Source organism: Plecotus auritus (genome assembly GCF_963455305.1).
Source record: "Plecotus auritus genome assembly, chromosome: 5".
Lineage (NCBI taxonomy): Eukaryota > Metazoa > Chordata > Mammalia > Chiroptera > Vespertilionidae > Plecotus > Plecotus auritus.
The window spans coordinates 106,430,195-106,449,543 of NC_137776.1; the positions used below are offsets into that span (position 1 = coordinate 106,430,195).

The 19,349-nt window shown below is 56.3% G+C and overlaps 1 protein-coding gene across 2 annotated transcripts in view; it reads left to right on the forward strand.

The window, feature by feature from the left end:
* Positions 1-19,349, forward strand: part of SEMA4D (semaphorin 4D) — a 109,925-nt gene that overhangs the window by 42,645 nt on the left and 47,931 nt on the right. The window contains exon 1 of one of the 2 annotated variants that reach the window (XM_080670518.1): positions 4,373-4,510. The exons of the other annotated variant lie outside the window; for it this stretch is intronic. The gene's annotated coding sequence lies outside the window, so the exon portion shown is untranslated. Of the gene's footprint in view, positions 1-4,372; positions 4,511-19,349 lie in introns of those variants that run through there. 2 annotated transcript variants of the gene reach the window in all.

Consider the following 19,349-nt stretch of genomic DNA (forward strand, 5'->3'; position numbering starts at 1 on the left):
TGTGGCCCAGCCCCCCGACACCATGGGACAGGTTTCCTCAGGCCCAGCTTTCCAGGACACTGATTGCCCTCCCTCCTCCTGGCATGCTCTGGGCACTGGGGCCTCCACGTGGAAGAAACTTCTAGTGGCCGGGAAGACAGACTGTCAATAGATGAGTAAGTCAGATGCAAGGAGTGAGAGGTGATGGGTGCAAATGAGAGAACCCAAGTGGAGAAGGGGCAGCAGGAGGCCCTGTTGGGAGGGGCAGTTGATTGAGCCTGGGTTTGGAGAGGAGCATTCCAGGCAGAAGGCACGGCCGGTGCGGAGGCCCAGGGCAGCAGCGCCCTGGGACGGGGAGCAGCATATGACCTCTTGGCGCTCTGCGGTGCACGTCCCAGGTCTGGACAGGACTGCAGGTTTCTGGGGAGAATAGACCCTGGAGGTTGCAGGGAGCCCTGTGCAGAGGCTGCGAGATGGTCCTGGAGGGGGGTGCAGGCCAGGGTGCCGCAGTGGGTGGGAGGAGAGCCCATTGGGCGTTTATTGCGAGGCAGAGCCCAGGGAACTTGCTGCCACATGGGATCTGAGTTGGGTGGGGGTCGAGGATGAGCCTAGGTTTGGCTGAGCACCTGGAAGGGTGAGGATCCACATACAGACCAGTTCCCCCAGGTTGTCGAAGAGGCCTTCACCTGGGGCAGCAAGGCCTGGGTACACGTGGAGTGTGGCAGGGAGGAGGTCTTAGAATTGGGTAGACATTCGAGAACCAGGTGGAGATTGGAAAGATGAGGAGAAGCTGATGGGAAGACGGAAGTAGAGATTAGAGCAGGGGTGGGCAAACTTTTTGACTCGAGGGCCACAATGGGTTCTTAAACTGGACCGGAGGGCCGGAACAAAAGCATGGATGGAGTGTTTGTGTGAACTAATATAAATTCAAAGTAAAGGAGCGGAGGGGAGAGCAAGAGAACCGGATAGAACAGCCGGATCCAGCCCACGGGCCGTAGTTTGCCCCCAGCTGGATTAGAGTGATGTGGGCGTGGAGGTTGATTTTATGTGTCAGCTTGACTGGGGCACAGGTGCCCAGATACCCGGTCAGACATGATCTGGGTGTGTCTGTGAGGGTGTTTCTGGATGAGATTAGCATTTGAGTCTGTAGACGGAGTAAGCTGATGTCCTCCCTCCTGTGGGTGGGCCGCATCCTATCAGTTGACGGCCTGAAAGAGCAGAAAGGCCGAGGAGGGGAGAATTACTCCGTCTGTCCTGCTGCCTTTGAGCTGGTATATTGGTCCTCTCCTGCCTTCATATCTGGGCTCCAGCTGGGATTTGCACCATTAGCTGCCCTGAGTCTGCAACCTGCTCACTGCAGATCTCAAGGCTTGCCAGCCTCCATGATCACATGATCTGATTCATTATAACAAATCTTTCTCTCTATGTAACTGACAGTCAATGGATCCAGGCTGCCTGTCACTACTTGAGCCAATTCAGAAGAGACAGGGTTTAATCATATATGAGCATTTATTCCAATAATCCTGGCAGTAAGGGAGAGCAGCAGGTCATTCACAAAAATCTGCTTCACACCCTGCCGTGAGCCAGCTGCTTATAGTGGGTAGAAGGACAACGATTGCATGGGGAAGTAGGCAAAGGGATAAGAATGGGTATGCAAAATGGGCAATTTACAGGCAATGCAGGTTGGGGGTTTGCAAAGGCCTGTGGGTATGCAAAGGGCTGGGGGTCTTCAAAGGACTGGCGCCTCTGGTTTTGCAACAAGGTTGTCAATCTTTCCATGATGATAGGCAGCTTCCCGGTGTGGAGGATGGGCCGCATTTCCAGGTGAGCTCGCAGGCCCCACATGCAACTCCCAGCCAGGTTAGCATGCGTCTTCTGTAATCAGAACAAGACAGTCACGGTTAACAGAGCAGGATGAATATTTCTTACGTTATAGCTGGTCCCAGTATTCTGTTTCTGCCACTGACATCTATACCCACATCCTATTGATTCTGTTTCTCTGGGGATCCTGACTAATAACAGTGGCCAGAAACCAAGGAGTGCCCGCAGCCCCCGCAGCTGGAAGAGGCAGGTGGGGTCTCCTTCAGCACCTCTGGAGGGAGCGGCCCGGCTGCCACCTGGAGTTCAGGGCACTGAGACCTCTGGCCCAGACCTGGGAGGGGTTGCTGCTGTTCTCAGCCCCCCAGTTGGTGGTCACTTTTCAGCGCTGCCACATGAAAGGAGCACAGCCAGCATAAACAGCCTCCGTCAACGCCCGGCCATGGGCATGAGGCCACTCTTCCATGCACCTCACTGCTGGGCCAGGGCGCCTCTGTTTTATAGGCGTTGCCAGAACAGTTTCGAAAAGATCTAACCGCTGGCCTTTCCCTGCGTGGACCCTGATCCCAGCACGCTCCCTGAGCAGTGTCCTCCTGGCAGGCACCCTTCTTACCTGCGTGCGTCTCCCGGAGTCCTGGGGCGTTGGATCTTTGCTGCTAGGTCCCCAGAGGTTTGCATTCCTCCATCTGTGACTCACCTGTGTGTGTTCTTGGACTGTGTTTCTCTCAGAATGTCTCCTCTCACCATTTGTAGTGGCTGTCTGTTAGGAAATGGATGGCTCCCTTCAGCCTTGAAAACATCTAGAATGCTCTGCGTCATATGGAATAAGACCTCTGAGGGAGGGAAGTCCAGTTTGATCTTCTTCCTGGGGGCCAGCACTATTCAGTAACCCGTTCTTGGACTGTGAATTGAACTCCCGCTCTGGGGAGGATTGTGGTCTCGTGTAAGCTGGTCCTCAGGGCTTCTCCGCTTCATCCTGCTGCTGTCTTCCCTGTGCCTGCTTCACACTGGCAGCAGCTGTGAGGTGCAGCTGGTGAAGGAGCCCGTATGCTCTGTGCGCTGCACGGAAGTTACCGGAGCCCGCCTGTACGTGTACTTGTGACTCTATGTGTTCACATGTTTCTCATGGCTCCTGGGCAGAGGAAGATTGGGGAGGGCACACGGTGGCAAGTGTATGATGGGGAGAGAAAGGATGACACACTGCACAGCTCCCCCACTGTCGGCAGCAGGCACGGCGTGGGTCCTTCTGGGCAGGGGTGCTCTTACTGTGCGCATAGTGGGGCGTGCAGATATGGCGGGGTGCATGTAGCCTTAGCATGTGCAGATGTTGCTGTTCCAGGTGCCTGTGTCTGACCTTGGCTGCCCTCAGGAGCTCACACCTGAGCACTGACTCAGGCTCCCTGGGTGGCATCCCCCTATGTCTGCTAATGCCCTCTGTGTCCCCCAGTTGCCCTCTATGTCCCCCAAATGCCCTCTCTGCCTGAGCTCCCGCTGTGCTGCCCAAGCTGGACTGGCCCCACCCATGCTGGGAGCCCAATGAGGTCAGGGTTTACCCTCTGTGGCCTTGGCCCTGCCCATGCTGCAGGTGGAGGTGTACTTGGAGGCTCACACACTCAACCACACCTGGGACTGACAACTAACAGCCTCAGCAGGGTATGGGCTGGGTGGGGTGGGAGTGGGCCTTGCCAGCCTGGGGCTGTCCGGTCCTTCTGTCCCAAGCAGGTGGCCCAGCCTGCTTCACAGGTGGCAGTGATGGACAGGTGGGGTCCAGGATGCACTTTGCAGAGTAGGCTCACTTGTCTTACCAACACCTGTGTGACAACCCCTGCCCCTGCCCGTCTCCCCCAGGTTGTTCACCACCATGTGTGGGCACCACCGTCTCCTTGTTGTGCCTCCCCCCAGGCCCTGCAGGTGACCGTGGACTGAACCCCTGTGTGATGGTCCCTGGGTTTGGCCCACTTAGGGAGGACAGACGTGCCAGTGGGCAGTGGGCAGCGGGCAGCCGGGAGAGAAGAGGTGCCTTTGCCAGCACCTGCTTCCCATTTTGGTTTCACTGCACCAGCTGTGCTGGGAGCTCGGTGGAGAAGCACCTCCTCAACCCTCTGCCAAGGGCGACGGGGCACTGCACTGCTCCCCATCTTCGAGGCTGGACCTGCCGTTCCCAGGGCCCCATGGCCTGCTCAGGGCCCTGCAGCCGAGCCAGGGGGAGGGGCAGCTCACCCGTTTTCTCCCTGGAGCCATGGCCTTGGCGGGACCCTTCTCCTTCCTGCGGGCTCCGAGCCCCTTTCTCCAGGCATAGTAGCACCTTCCACCCACCCCCCCTCCTCCCTTTCCCCCTCCCCCCCCCCCCGGCCCTGACCGGCTGGGCCCTGCCCTGCTGCCCTGAATGAGCCCACACAAGAGAACAGTCAGGCCCACATCTTGCACAGCCTGCCATTCAAAGGAACGAGAATGGGGCCACCCTGTCCCGAGGCCCAAGGGAGGCTCACTGCAGGGCCTTGTCCCACTGCTGAACAGAGCCTTGTCGCTGCGGAGTGGGCCCAGCTGCCCACAGCCTGTCTGCACGGCCCCACCCAGGCTGTGCTGGAGTCCCCGGGTGTAGGACAGGCACCAAGGCAGCAGAGGTCCCCATGAGGAGGGATGGCCGGGCAGGCTGGTCTGTTCTGCGCACCGTCGTCCCCGTGGCCAGGAGACCAGCGTGGCCAGCAGAGAGGTGAGGCCATGGGCCCGGCGGCAGGGGTGTTGCCAGAGGCTCAGCGTTTCTTGTTTTCTTTGCAGATGGTATAATGTGTTATTTTTTACTAGAAAAATTCAGGGGAATCTGCAAACTAGTGGGCACCTGGATGGAGAAGTCGCAGTGTGATTTCTGTTCCAAGTGCTTGATGTGTGGGACCTTGTTTCATCCCCCCAGTGACTGGAATCGGCCCATGTTACTGACCAGGACTCTGCGCACCCAGCGCATTATTCAGGAGTAATAAGCGTTTCCTTATTATTCACGGGGACGGCTTTTCTCTTCCCAGTTCTCCGGGCTCAGTGGAGTAGGCTGAGTGAGGAAGCAAGCAGGTGTCCTTCTGTCCCCAGCCCAGGAGACTGGACCGAGGGACCGGCCCCTTCCCAAGGACCAGGGACGTGTCTGAGAGGTGTGTCTGTCGGGCAGCTGGCCAGCCGGTGAGCAGCAAGGCTGAGGCTGTGGCTCCGGGCAGTGCTGCACTGGCCTGGGCTGCTCCGGGGCCTTTTCCTGGGCAGCTGACCCCAGCCCCAGTGATGTGGACGGGGCTGGAGTGTTGGCAGCCTGCCTTTCTTGTTTGGATTGCTTCCATCGCTGGTTTTCTCCATGTCCCCTGCACTCTGGGAGGAAGCAGGTGGAGGCAGTGGGCATCGACTGAGCTGCCATCGATGTGGTGGCTGTGGGGGTGCACCCTCCGGCGAGGTGGGTGGGGGTGGGGTTTGTGGGACTGGCTCAAGGCCCCAATGGCTTTGTTTAAAGAAGCAGGTGTGCTGCCACGACGGTCTCCTTTGACACGTAGTTCTGGCTGTGAGATGCGTGCCGGGGACTGTGTCCACTGTAGCCCACGTGTGTGAAAGTTGAAAAACGAGTGGGTGCTAGGCGCTGTTCCTAGGGAGCAGGGCAGGTGAGTGAGGAGGACAAAATATGCACCAGAAACGGTACAACCCCTGCTTCAAAAGCCTGCCCCCCGTGTGAGGGGCCTCATGAAAAGAAAGAGTGGCAGGAAAGTGTTGAGCTGTGGACTGGGCTCTGAACAGGGGTGCTTGTGATCCTTCCAAAATTGGGGTAAAATTTGCATCTGAATGAGTAATCTAATCAAGCGCCATGGAATGTTCTGGTTTTCTTGTTGTCTCCAGTTTCTGTTAACAGTCATTTGCATTTTATTCAGCCAGCATTCTAAAATCAATGCTACCTCAGGTTGCCTTCACCCCACTCTCCCAGTGTGCATTTCTGCGTTGGCACCTCCCACTGTGGCCTGGAGGTGGCAGCAGCACTTGCCCAGCCCTCCCTGCAGGTGGGCTCAGAGCTCCCTCCAGCTAACAGCCCTCAGTAGCAGGCAGGTTTTGTTAGGACTTCCAGGACTAAAAATTATACTACATTAATTACTTCTCAGCATCAAGGAATTGGGAGGCCACCTGAAAATCTAACTTTTTTAAGAAAATGAAGTCAGCTATTGTGCCCACACTGAGCCATGTCCCTGAATGGCAGCAGGGCCAGCGAGGGGCTTGCAGGAGGCAAAACAACAACCCCTAAAGACGTCCACATCCTCATTCTGGAACCTTCGAAAGTGGTACTCTCCGTGGTAAAGGGACTGGGCAGATGTGATCCCGGATCTCCAGGTGAGGCGATGAGGATTGCCTATGGGCCTTAACTGTAACCACAGGTCCTGTTAAAACCAAAATGGCGGTGTTTGAGTCCGAATTCATTGTCTCGTGAAATTGAAGAACGAAGTCACAAAGACATTTAGTGGAACTGAAGTTTATTGGGAGAAGCCAGTCCTAGAACAGGTGCAACTGGGGTTCCAGGAGCAGCCAGCGTCCAGGCTTCCTTTCCACATTACAGTCGGGAGTAGTTCACATCCCAGCTAACTGAAGTCTATGAGCCTATGTGTGGAGGCCCACAGGGCCATAAGCCACATAGGCACCCGGAAGTGCATCTCCTGCCACCAACCCAAGAACCTAGCGCCAGGGAGAGTGAAGAGGAAGTGGGTGCGCTTTATATATACTAGTATACTAGAGGCACAAAATTCATGCATGGGTGGGGTCCCTAGGCTTGGCCGGCGATCAGGGTCGATAGGGGCCTTCCTTTGTTCTGTGCTGCCCCCTGGTGGTCAGTGCACGTCATAGCGAGCGATTGAACTCCTGGTCTCCCGGTTGAATTCCCAAGGGGACACTTCGCATATTAGTCTTTTATATATAGAGACTAGAAGCCCAGTGCACGAAATTCGTGCATGGGGTGGGGGGTGTCCCTCAGCCCAGCCTGAACCCTCTCCAATCTGGGACCCCTCGAGGGATGTCCGACTGCCCGAACGGGCAGTCGAACATCCCTCTCACAATCCAGGACTGCTGGCTCCCAACTGCTTGCCTGCCTGCCTTCCTGATTGCCCCTAACCGCTTCTGCCTGCCAGCCTGATCACCCCCTAACTACTCCCCTGCCAACCTGATTGATGCCTAACTGATTCCCTGCCAGCCTGTTTTCCCCTAACTGCCCTCCCCTGCAGTCCTGGTCACCCCTAACTGCCCTCCCCTGCAGGCCTGGTCACCCCTAACTGCCCTCCCCTGCAGCCCTGGTCCCCCCCAACTGCTCTCCCCTGCAGGCCTGGGTCCCTCCCAACTGCCCTCCCTTGCAGGCCAGGTCCCTCCCAACTGCCTTCCCCTGCTGGCCATCTTGTGGTGGCCATCTTGTGTCCACATGGGGGCAGGATCTTTGACCACATGGGGGCAGCCATCTTGTGTGTTGGAGTGATGGTTAATCTGCATATTACTCTTTTATTAGGTAGGATAGAGGCCTGGTGCACAGGTGGGGGCCAGCTGGTTTGCCCTGAAGGGTGTCCCGGATCAGGGTGGGGGTTCCCTTGGGGTGTGGGGCGGCCTGGGCGAGGGGCCTGTGGTGGTTTGCAGGCCGGCCACGCCCCCTGGCGACCCAAGCGGAGGCCCTGGTATCTGGGGTTTATTTATCTTCTACAATTGAAACTTTGTAGCCTGGAGTGGAGCCAAGCCTTCTGCTTGCTCCGTGGCGGCAGCCATTTTTGGGGGGATTTATGTATCTTCTATAATTGAAACTTTATAGCCTTAAGCGGAGGCCTGGGCCAGCCAGGGTGTGCAGAAAGCTTGGCTTCCTCCATCACCGGGGGCAACCCTAGCCTCCTGCTCTTTCCAGCTAGGTGGCTGCCGCCATTTCTGTTTGGGTTTATGTATCTTCTATCATTGAAACTTTGTAGCCTTGAGTGGAGGCCTAGGCCGGCAAGGGCAGGCAGAAAGCTTGGCTTCCTCCATTGCCAGGGAAACCCAAGCCTCCCTCCTGCTCTCTGTGGTGGTAGCCATCTTGGTTGGGTTTATTTGCATATTTTCTCCTGATTGGCTGGTGGGCGTGGCTTGTGGGTGTAGTGGAGTGATGGTTAATTTGCATATTACTCTTTTATTAGATAGGATATGCTTGTTAGTTACTGATTGGTCCTTTCAAAGAATGTTGCCTTAGCAACATCCTTGGGGTTGGTTTATATGCCTTACAACCCTGTGATTGGTTATCTGCAAGCTGCCTGTCTTAGCAACATTCATACATTTTAAATCTCATGCCTCTCACACACGCCCTCCCTTCCCCGCCCGGTTGGGGCGTCTTACTAACTCTGCCTAGTTGGGCTACTGGGTTAATTCTTCTCCACCCCTCGCCGCCATCCCTGTCCACCTAGCCTTCTTCTGTCTCCTCACTCCGGGTGAGTCGGGAGGGCAGGAGGAGGGGGTGCAGTGCTGCTGGTGTGGGAGGACGCTTTCCCGCCCCTTGCGCAGGTTGTCAGTGGGCCTGTGCCTTAAACTGACAGATGGCAGATTAGCAAGAGAAAGGGCACGCCATACCTACTTTAACATTGTTTCTACACAGGGCCGCACAGAAAAAAAGTGAAAAGTCTCACTGCAAATGTATCATTGTAACAAAGGGGAGGAGTTGGGCCTCGGGCAGTAAACTGGGAAGGTGACTGGGAGACATGGGTGGGAAGGGTGCTTTATAGGTTTGCCATGCAGACTCCTTGTGCGGGTCTGGCACACCTTCACAAAGCCAACGGACAGCCTGCTTAAGCACATGGCGGGGGGCAGGGAGCTTTCTGTGTCTCGGTTGCCTGCAGCTCAGAACAACCCTCTGCCAGCGTGGCCTGTGTGGGGCTTTGCAGGTGGAGGAGGGAGGAATGCAGGCCATGGAGAAGCGAGGAGCCAAGTCCCCCCTGGGGCCTCCTGAGAGAGCACAGCCGACTCTGGGGTTTGAGCCCCATGCCTGGCCTCCAGAGCTGTTCAGATGATAAATGTGTGTTGTTTTAAACCACTGAGTTTGTGCTACTTTTGTACAGCAGCCGAAGGAAACTGATAAAGGCCCTTAAGATGTGGTCTTGTGCTCAGAGGAGCTTCAGGACAACTTAGAGAGACAACACAAATGAGACCCCCGGGCGGGGGGTGTAGATGGAGGTGAACCTGCAGCTGCAGGCCACTCAGGCTTAGCTGTGTTCGAGTCACCGGCGGGGCGGGGCAGGGCGGGGTGAGGCGTGTGCCCACGCACAGGAGCCCTGGGCCTGCTACCCTGGTCAGGTCTTGGAGGGAGCGCTGCATTGCACCCTCAGGGCAAGGCCTGAAGTCCTGTGGCGGGTGTGGTCTTGTACTCTCAGCCATGCGTGAGGAGGTGGCTCACTCTTCAGAGGAGCTGCTGCAATTGGCCTTGAGTGTACTTTTCGGGTAAAGACTGTCCTGGACCCTATGCTGAGTACAGATCTCCTTCCAGCACGCTGTGGGACCGTGAAGGTTCTAGAAGGGGAGCAAGCTGCTGTCACCCCAGTGCTGCCTCAGACACCCCAGACGCTGCCCGAACGCTCACCTTGCTCCATGTGCACAGGGGCCGTGTGGCCTCTCCTGTCACCCCAGTGTCACGTAGACACGAGCCATGGGAAGGTCCCCAAACGCTGGTGCCTTCTTGTTAGTGGCAGCTCTGTGCACCCCTGAGGGGTGCCCCATTGGTGGTGCCAGGTGTAGTGCTGGGTGCAGTGGTGAAGCTGGCTGGCCACTCACAGGGCTGTAAGGCATATAAACCCACCCTTAGAGGGTGGCTGGCAGGGCGTCTGCGGCATGGTGACGAATGCACTCTTCCCTGCAGGGAGGGAATGACATTGCGCTGTATGTCTGGACCCCGTTCTATTTATCCCTTCATTCACCCACCAGGTGACGCTCAGGTGGCTCCCACCTTTTGATGTTGCAGATAATGCTGCTGTGAACGTGGGTGTGCAGGTCTGAGTCCTGCTTCGGTTCTTTGGGGTAGGTAGCTGCCTGGAGGTGGAGTTCGTGGATCCTGTGGCTGTTCAGCACTTACCGTGTGGAGGAGCCGCTGTGTTGTGCCCATGGCGGCTGCTGCACTATTTACCCCCTACCCGCCGCGGTGTACCAGGGCTCGTGTCTCCACTCCGCCGCCCGTGTTCCATTGCTATGATAGCAGCCTCCTGAGTATGAGGTGATTGTTTGTGTTTAAGGCCTCAATTTGGAAACACTTAAATTTCATGTGGTTGCTCACCATCATTCTAAGCACTGTGTGTCTGTTTTTTGGATCTGTGAGTCCCAGGGGGGCATCTCACGCTGGTTGGTGGCCAGCAGCTTGAGGGGAAGCACATGGAGGACACAGCCAGATGCCCAGCCACAGCCAGGGGTATGAAGCCAGAGTGACCTTGGACTGTGACCTCTCACCCCACACTGGGTCAGTCCTGGCCGCTGCCTGGTTGTGGACACTGCTTCAGGACTTAGTTGAAGGGAGGGTCAGGGTGCTGATCCCCCAGGACCATTCAGGTTGAGAAAGAGGCAGGAGGCCCGATGTGTGGCTTCCCTCTTGCTCTCCATGGGACCTCGGCCCTTGTTGCCCATGCGCTGCCTTCACAGTTCCAACGTGAGGAGCATGCAGGCACCTTGGGGCTCAGCCACTTCTGCCTCCACACTTACCAGTTCCTTGGCCTCTGTGCATGTGTGTGCATGTGTGGTGTATGCATGCATGTGTGGGTGTGTGAGTACAGTGATGTGTACGTGTGCATTTGTGTGTGGTGTGTATAATGTATGCATTGTGGTGTATGTGTGCATGTGTGGGGTGTGTTTGTCTGATATATGCATGCATGTGTGTGATGTGTTTTGTTATGTATGTGTGTCGTGTGCACGTGTGTGCATGCATGTGCTATGTTTGTGTGTGTGCTGTCGTGTACACATGCATTGTGTTCACATGCATGTGTGGTGTACATGTGTGTATATCGGGTTTGTGTGTGCATGTGTGATGTCTTCATGTGTGCGCGTGTGTGAAGTCCTTCGTATCTGCATCTGTCGGCCTCGTGTCACATCCTCTCGGGAGTGGGTCAGCAGTGCTTCTCATAAGCTTACGGAGGCTGTTTTCCAGCTCTTGCCTGGGAGGCGGCTCGGGGCTCCCAGGAGGGCTCGGCCCTGGAAGCTGCAGGGAGATCCGGTAGAGGTGGACCAGTCCACTGTTCCCTGGGGTCCTTCACTCATCCGAGCAGGAAGTGAACCCTCCATCTTCACCCCAGCACATGGCTCCTGTGGGAAGGAACTGTCCCTGGGAGACCGAGACCTGCGAGGGAGGCTGAGCTGCAAGTGGGGGGGGGGGGCTGAGCCTGGGGGAGCTCACAGGCAGAAGCAGGGAAGCAGAGAGGGGCGCAGAGCCCAGCCCGCCCTCTTTCTGCTCAGCCCTGAGGGGATGGGTAGAGCTGAACCTGATGGGAGCAGGACACACCCATGCATAGGATGCCCTGGGGCCGCAGTTTTCGGGGTGCAGTTGGTATGGTTTGGGGGTGAGATTTGCAGGCTTTGCGCTTCCGGGTTCACCTGTCTTTCTCTTGTCTGTTACTCTTAGTATCGTCATCAGGAAAGAGTGCTGGAGGGCAGCCACACGCGGGTCTTCATGCTTCAGTGCCAGGGCCGCTAGGGGTCCCGCCTGGCTCTCCAGGCGTCGGCATTGACTGCTCTCTGCTGATGCCACCCTGATTCTGTGTTGTCTGCACAGAGCCCGAGGGCAGTTTGCACCTGGGTCCTGGGTGACCATCCTGGGCTTCCTTCCAGCAGCTGCAGTGTCTCAGGGTGATGCTGGCGGCATGGCCGCAGCTGTTGGTGGAGGGGTGGAAAAGCCGAGGCGTGGCGGGAGCTGTGTCTGTGCCAGGCTGTCGGGGTCCGCTCTGCACCGGGCCCTCACTTTACGACAGTAACAACTTCATCTCTTCAGAGGCTCGTACTCTGGGCACTAAACCCTTGCCAATCCAGTGGCACCACATGCAAGATTGGGGAGGGCAGTGAGGTTTATTCTCCAAAGGACAGCATCTTGTTGACTAAATGTTCCAGAGTTAAATCAGTAAAGTGATTTCTGATCGCATGCAGGTGTGGGGTGGCTGGCACAGTGGACACTGCTCCCACTGCCCCTGTCATGGGCCACGCTCCCCAGGCATTGGGGGTGATGGGGGCAGAGTGGCTGGGGCCCTGGGCAGGCACTAGGGAGGGCAGCGCAGTTCCCCAGTGTCCTGGTGCTTTGCAAGGAATGCCTCTCCTGGCCTTGGCTTTCCTGGGTTGTGTAATCCACAAACCGTCTAGTCCTCCTGCTTCAAATAGGTTGCGCATGAGCCAGAGTTCAGCAGCAGCGCCTGTGCTCAGATGCCCGCGGTGAGCGGGTGCCATGCTGTGGGTGCCGTTGTTCAGAACCAGAAGTGAGAGTCGGAGGCAAGACCAGCACCACCAGAGGTGCAGAGATGAGGTGATTTCATCAGGTGCCCTGGCCAGTCGTTCCCTCTCTGATCAGTTTCTTCGGGGAAAGTCTTATAGAAAAAGCAAAATGTGGAACTTGACAGGTTGTTTGTAACAAACTGGTTAAGGGCTCTTCGCGGCTCATGCTGTTCTGTGGTAGAGTTTAGTAATATTACTCACATTGGCAGTTGCTGAGTGGTGTTAGAAACAACCCACACTCGAGGTTGGCTCAGTCATACAGCTCAGAAGCCGAGGGCAGAGGGTTGAGGAACTGGCCCTGGGCACGCAGCCAGGGGCCTAGTCCCATCTGATTGGTGTCTCTCTTGGGTTAGACCTCGACAGGGCAGGCAGCACAGGCGTGGGGTGAAGGAGGTGGACCCTGCAGGGTGCGGACATGAACCCAGAACCTTGCTGGAGATCTGAAAGTGCGGGGCCTGGTCGGGCTGAGGGACGGAGGACCAGAACGTGTCCTGGGGGGACTCGGACTACCTTCCCCTTCGTTGTGGGGTGGCCTGAGGGATCAAGAAGTCCCAAAAGAGATGGGGAAACTGCTAATATTTGGGGACAACATGATAGTTTTGTAAGAAAAATACTGGGAGGGGAAAGAAAAGAGAAAAAACTGAAAAATGCATTTTCTAATGTGAAAAAATTAGTGTCCAAAGAGGATGTTTAAAGATGCCCCCGAAGTCCCCACCCAGCACTGAGCACTGCGCACCTGGTGCCCCTCTTCTGCCTCTGACAGGGGGGCCCACTCTGAGGTGCGCTGGCGCCGTCCTGCCAGGAGCAGGACTTGAGGGTGAGTGCTGGGTGCTCTGAGCGTGTGCCACCCGCGGGCGGTCCTTCTGGGCAGGAGTGGTCCTGACATGTTTTACCTGAATAAGCTCCCATTTAAGTGCTCTTTTGTCGTCTCCTGGCATTTGATAACATGCTGTGTCCATCCATACTCGTCAGGAAGCATTCACTGGTGCCTGTGCTCGCACGGTATTTCCCCAGGCAGCTCCCAACGGGCGCACGTCTGTATTGTGAGGCTGTTAGGCAACGTGGAGGTGAACATTCCTGGGCTGACTTCCCTTTAAACCTGCAGGGTTGCTGAGCCGAGCAAACAGCAGGCCGGCTGCTCAGGCTCTTCCAGAAGGCCCGCTCATCTCCGCCCCCACGGGGAGCAGCCGCTTCCGCAGGCCTTTTCCTCCGTCTGGGAAGATGTGGTCCATTGGCCCTGCCGCTGGCCGGGTGGGGGCTGTGCTGCCGGGGGGTAGTCATTGTGTCCAGCTGAAGACCCAGCGTCCGAGAATGAGTATGAGAGATGCCCCGGGGTCTCTGGGAGCTGGGGCGGGCCGGGCAGGCTGGGCAGCTGGCGCAGGTGCTTCGAGGCCTGGTTTGCAAGCTGAGAGAGTTTTGCAGAAACATGCCAGTTCTGAGATTTTGTGGTGTATGTCCTTGCCTCTGAGTAGTCCCCGTCCCTGGGGCTAAATGTTTCTAGAACCTTCTGCCATTTGTGGAGCCTGTCCTGGGCCCCTGGCGTGAGCAGTCCCCTCCCCCACCACAGGTCAGAGTGCAGCAGCACCTTCGGAAACGTCCAGGCAAGTGCTTCAGTCAGAGTGTTTGGTGAGGTCTCGTCATCACTTACGGTTTCCGTTTACCCGTCCGTCCGAGGAGCTCCACTGTGAGTGGAAGCCGGGGAGGCCTGCGCGCGGCCATGAGGCTGTGCCTCTTCTCAGTGTGCACTTCACTCCCTGTGAATTCTTTCATTTGTATGCTTTTTTTTTTTAAGCTGGCAAGAAAAAATGAGTAGTGTGCAGTCTTGACTGGCCTGCTTGGCGATGCTGCATCTATCTGGCAGGGGGCCCTCCCAGACTTCCCCGGAGGATGTCTCCATCCTACACAAAGTCCCCGCTGAACTCCACCGGAGCAGTTTGGGGAATTTGACAAGAAACTGGATGCAAGTGAGCTTAGTGAGACCCAGATGTGTTCACCAACTTGGTGGTCCCCTAGGTCAGGGTCCCCCACATAGGAAGGCAAATACTAGTACAGCTCCCCAGCCCCAAGGAGCTGGGAGCAGGCCCTGGTCAGACGTTGGGTTTTGGACACTAACTCCTCTGATGGTGTGACTTCTGGAAGTTTCTAAGCCTTGGTGTTCTTGTCTGGGAAGTGGAGATGATGATGAATGGTTCCTGGATCAAGTTGCTGCAAGAGTCTCTGTGAGGAGTCAGCACATCCCTGGTGCCGTTGGGTGACCTGACTCACTCTTCTTCCCATGCCGGGAGGCTCTTGCTGCAGTGACGGGAAGTCTGTGCTCCCTACATGTGTCCAGTGATGGGAAGTCTGTGCTCCCTACATGTGTCCAGTAATGGGGAGTCTGTGCTCCCTACATGTGTCCAGTGATGGGAAGTCTGTGCTCCCTACATGTGTCCAGTAATGGGGAGTCTCTGCTCCCTAGATGGTCCAGTGATGGGAAGTCCGTGCTGCCTAGATTCTCTCCCTGAAGCTCCCAGGGCTGAGTGAGGCTAAGACTACAGGAAGCAGAAAGGCAGGGGTTGGGTCGGGGAGTGGCTCCTTTTGGGTGGAGGCGCTTCCTCCAGTCCCGGTCAGGTGGCCAGGTGCCTGGTCGTTGTCTCAGAAGGCACTGGGTGTGCCCTGGCTATGGGTGCCTCCTGGGCCTGAGACAGGGAGACTTGCACCCAGGGTCCCTTCATGTCCTCTCCCCTACCCTCCCGGCTGCAGATCGGCTTCCAGACCCGGAGCTTCTGGTGGTCAGGTAGGGACATGGAGGGATGGAAGTAGCAGGGGAGAGGCATTGACCGCTGGCAAGGTCAAATGTAAGGACGAGCATCCTGCTTTTCCTGGTCACCCCAATGGGCCCGGTCCGATCTCGTTTTCTGCTCTTCTGGGTGGCACTTCCTCTCCAGGGCACCCCCCACCCCATTCCTGGAGGTCAGGCTGGTGTGCGTGCTGTCAGGGTCCCAGTGCAGGCTGGGGTCCCAGTGCAGGCTGGGGTCCCAGTGCTGGGGGCAGTGCATCCTGGAGGAGGTGGAGATGGAGGGCAGACAGGGCTGGGAGTTGTCTTTGCCTCAGTTTCTTTCTGTCTGAAATGAAGGCAGGAGGGCTGCAGGGGTTCCGAGGACTGCTGAGCGACATGTGCACCTGTGCCTGGCCGAGGACTCCGTCTGTCCCCTGAAGCCCAGCGCTCACCTGGATGGCTTCAGGTATGGCCATGCCCACACTTGTAGACCCAGCCACATCTCTTCCTGTACCCGCATGCGGGGCTCAGGGGTCCTCAGCAGGGTCGTGACTGGGCAGCCTTGGTTGGCACTGAGTGCGGGGCCCTGAGGAAAGCCGAGACAGTGGGGTGGCCCCATCCTGAGTTGGTGACTGCGAGGAGCATAAGGAAGTGCCCTTGCAGGAAATGGCACCCCCGGTTCTGTCTCAACCTCGTCCTGCCCTACGGTCCCTGGGAAAGGTCCTCCGTGGATGGGTGTGGGCTGCTATGGTTTGACCTTGGTTCAGAGGCAGCAGTCTTGGCTACAAGGTGCCCAGCCGGCACCAGGGGCTGAGCCGGTTCCTGGAGGTCACTGTGGAGGGTGTGGATGCCAGGGAATCCGATACAAGGTTTGTGCGGGTAGCATGTGCAGAAAACAGAAACAGTCAGAAGTGTAACATCATCTGAGCTAGGGACGTTCTTTGTCAGGAGGGAGGTGACCTGGAGCCTGGCGTGAGGGTTCTCCTGGCCACGTCCTGGGGAGGCCGGATTGAAGGGCGAGGCTGGTGCTGGCTCAGGCACTGCTGACTCAGGATGGATGTCGGCCTGTGGCTGAGCTGGCCCGACTCTGAACCCTGCTGTGTAGTTGTAAGGAATTACTGGAGATGAAGGCTAAGAGAGTGGTATTTTGTGGTTTTGAGACTTTAAAAAAAAAATCCTGTCTCTGGCCTGGGCTTGTCGAGGCTCCACGGCCGTCCCTCCCACTGCAGTGGGGGGACTTCCTCATCCCTCCGCAGCCGGGCTGGGTCTCGGGGCCAAGACAGGCAGGAGGAGGCCGGTCCTTGGTGGCACCACACACGTTCTCCCCCAGCTGTGGCCACTGAGAGGGGCCGTGGGCACCTGGGGTACAGGATGCTGCCACGGGTGGCCCGGAGTGCAGTCCTGAACAGCCCCAGCTTCCAGATGGTTCTGGGCAGACTGACGCCGTCACCACCTGGCAAATAGAAGGAGGAAGGAGCCACTGTTTCTGAAGCGCCTGCAGTGAGGCCGGACACCCCTCCTCTCTGCCTTGAGTTCCCGGGAAGGAAGTGGAGCTGCTGGGGCACCAGGCGCATCAGTGGGAAGCGCCGTGGAGACAAGTGCACAGGGAGTGGTTCCTACCTTGCTCACTCATGCCCCCAGCCCCAGAGCCCAGGTGGCCTGCAGGCAACTGCAAGACCCTGGAGGCAAGTCTCAGCTAGGAAGTGGCTCTAATTGGTCCTGTGAGTCTCTACTTGACAGCAGCCCCTAAACCCTGTCTCATCAGGGCCCTGCAGGACCCAGGTGCCTAAGAAAGCCCGATTCTTCCCCTCCTTTACTAGTTTCTGTTGGGATGTGACCCGTGGCCGTGAGATTCTGGTCAGACCTCTCCTGCACTGGGGAGTGTCGCATCTGTGTCACGAGGGCACGGTGCCGTGGTGTGTGGCTGCATTACCCAACACCATTGCATTAAGTCCCCTTCTGTAGCTCGTGGGCTTAGTCACACAGCACTCTCCCCAGGGGTGGGCTGCATTGTCTCCTCCCCGGGGAATTTCTCTCAGAGAGGTGGAGGGGCCAAGGGAGGGGCTGAGGAGGTGGGATAGCTTAGAAAGGTGGTGGGGGTTAAGAGAGTGGTTCAGGAGGTAGAATACCTGGGGAAGAGGAGGGGCTGAGGGAGTAGCTGGAGAGGTGGAGGAGCTGAGGGAATAGGGGGGCTGAGAGGTAGAGGTGCAGAGGGAATAATTGGAGGGGGATGAAGGGCTGAGGGAGTAGCTGGGGGAGATGGAGGAGCTGGGGGAGTAACTGGGGGCGGTGGAGGGACAGTGACCTGTTTTAGGTCACACAGCTGGGAAGGGGCAGCCCCGGACCTAAACCTGGGCAGGCTGGCCTCAGAGCCCACATCTGGCCAGGACACTTTGCTGCCTCCCCTGTTAGGGGGAGAATGAACACAAACTGAATTAGAGCATTGAATTGACTTGAAATAAGTATAGAATGTGTTCGTGCTACATGACTTGATTGTGCTTTATAGCAGACAACATATGTGTATGCCTTTTCAAAAATAGCCCAACTAACTGGAAAAACTGAGAAGGTTGCGTGAACATAGTCCTGGAAGTTGTAGGACAAACCCCAGCAGAAGGGAGCAAAGCGGTCACTGTGACGAGTCAGGGTGCTGAGCCTGTCCCCAAGGGCAGAGCCTCACCACCATCCCATGGCGTCCTTGGGTGACCCCGGACCTCTGCATTAGGCTCTGCATCCTAGACTGAAAAGCTTCTTGGTTTTTTTGCGGTGGTTAAAATCTGTCTTTAAAATGAATTTTACATTGTAAATTGGCAATGATCTGAATTCCAACATTGTCAAGTTTAATTGGAACATCTCACAGCCATGAAATCATGTGTGGGAGCCTTGGACACATGGATGATGTCGCACACAGACTCGCAGGAACTCCGCACAGTTCACACAGGTCTCGCCCAGCCTCCTGCCTCCGTCAGCAGCAAGTGCTGGCTTCCTTCCTGGGCTCCAGGTGTCTGTTTCTGCTCCCTGTGTGCAGCCTGCCTCCCCAGGGCCTGTGCACCCACACATTGTAGCCCCACCCCCGGAAATGGTCATGAGTGAACAAACTGTTCCAGTTATTTATAAGGAGTTCCAACAAGATCGCAGAAGGACCAGAAATGGTGTTGTCTGTCTGCTGTTAAAAAATTCCATTTTGATGAAATCCATGTAATAAACTTCAAAATGATAATTATATTTATAAATACCCTATATAATAAAAGCCTAATATGCTAAGTATCCGACCGTTCGTTCAACTGTTTGACCAGTCGCTATGATACGCACTGACTACCAGGGGGGCAGACACTCCGACGGGTAGGTTATCTAGCTGCTGGGGTCCGGCCAGTTGGGATTGGGTGAGATGGGCTGGACATGCCCTAGAGCCCTCCTGCGGTCCCTCCTCCGCCAGCCAATCTTCTGCAGTCCCTCCCCAGCCTCTAAAATAGTTCTTCTAATTAATTTCCTTTCAATGTGCATGAATCTGTGTACCAGGCCTCTAATTAATAATAAAGTTATAACAGCCCTTTTTTGAAATTGTCAGAAATGTGTTCTCTGTATTTTCCAAGTTTTTTTCACTTAAGGTATTTTACTTTCTATATCAGGTTAAAAATAACTTAATTAGGAAACCATGTGCTTAAGGCAAGAGTTCAGATAGTACTAAAACATACAAACAGTAAAAAATGAAGTACGCTCCAACTCCAGACCAAAGCCACTGTCTGGTGGCAGCAGGCCCTAGGTTAGATTCTGACCTAATCACATGGTCCCTTTGATTGAAGTGTGCACATGCACAGAAGGTCACCGCCACGCGCCTGTGCAAATGGAACACACTGTAGCACCGCTGAGATCATGAATTTTTACTGGACTAAGTACAGTACCTTGGACATCCTTCCATCTCAGTAGCTGCTTTATTCTTTTTAACAGCACATAGTATTCTAACCTAGGATGTGCCACAATTTATACATAAATAAATGTGCTTATCTACAACTAGAGGCCCGGTGCACGAATTTGTGCATGGGTGGGGTCCAGCCGGCCCGCCCCGATCCCAATTGGGCTGATCGGGCTGGGCGGGCCGAGGGGAGGGGCCGCAGGCAGTTGGCCGGCTGGCCCCGCCCCCTGGTCAAACTCCCAGTTGCAGAACTCCTGGTCAAGGGGACGATTTGCATACTAGCCTTTTACTAATAGGATTATATATGTGTGTGTGTCTACACCAGCCGTGGGCAAACTACAGCCCGCGGGCCGGATCTGGCCCGTTCGGCTGTTCTATCCGGCCCGCGGAGCCGAAAGAGCGGAGGGTTCTCTTGCTCTCCCCTCC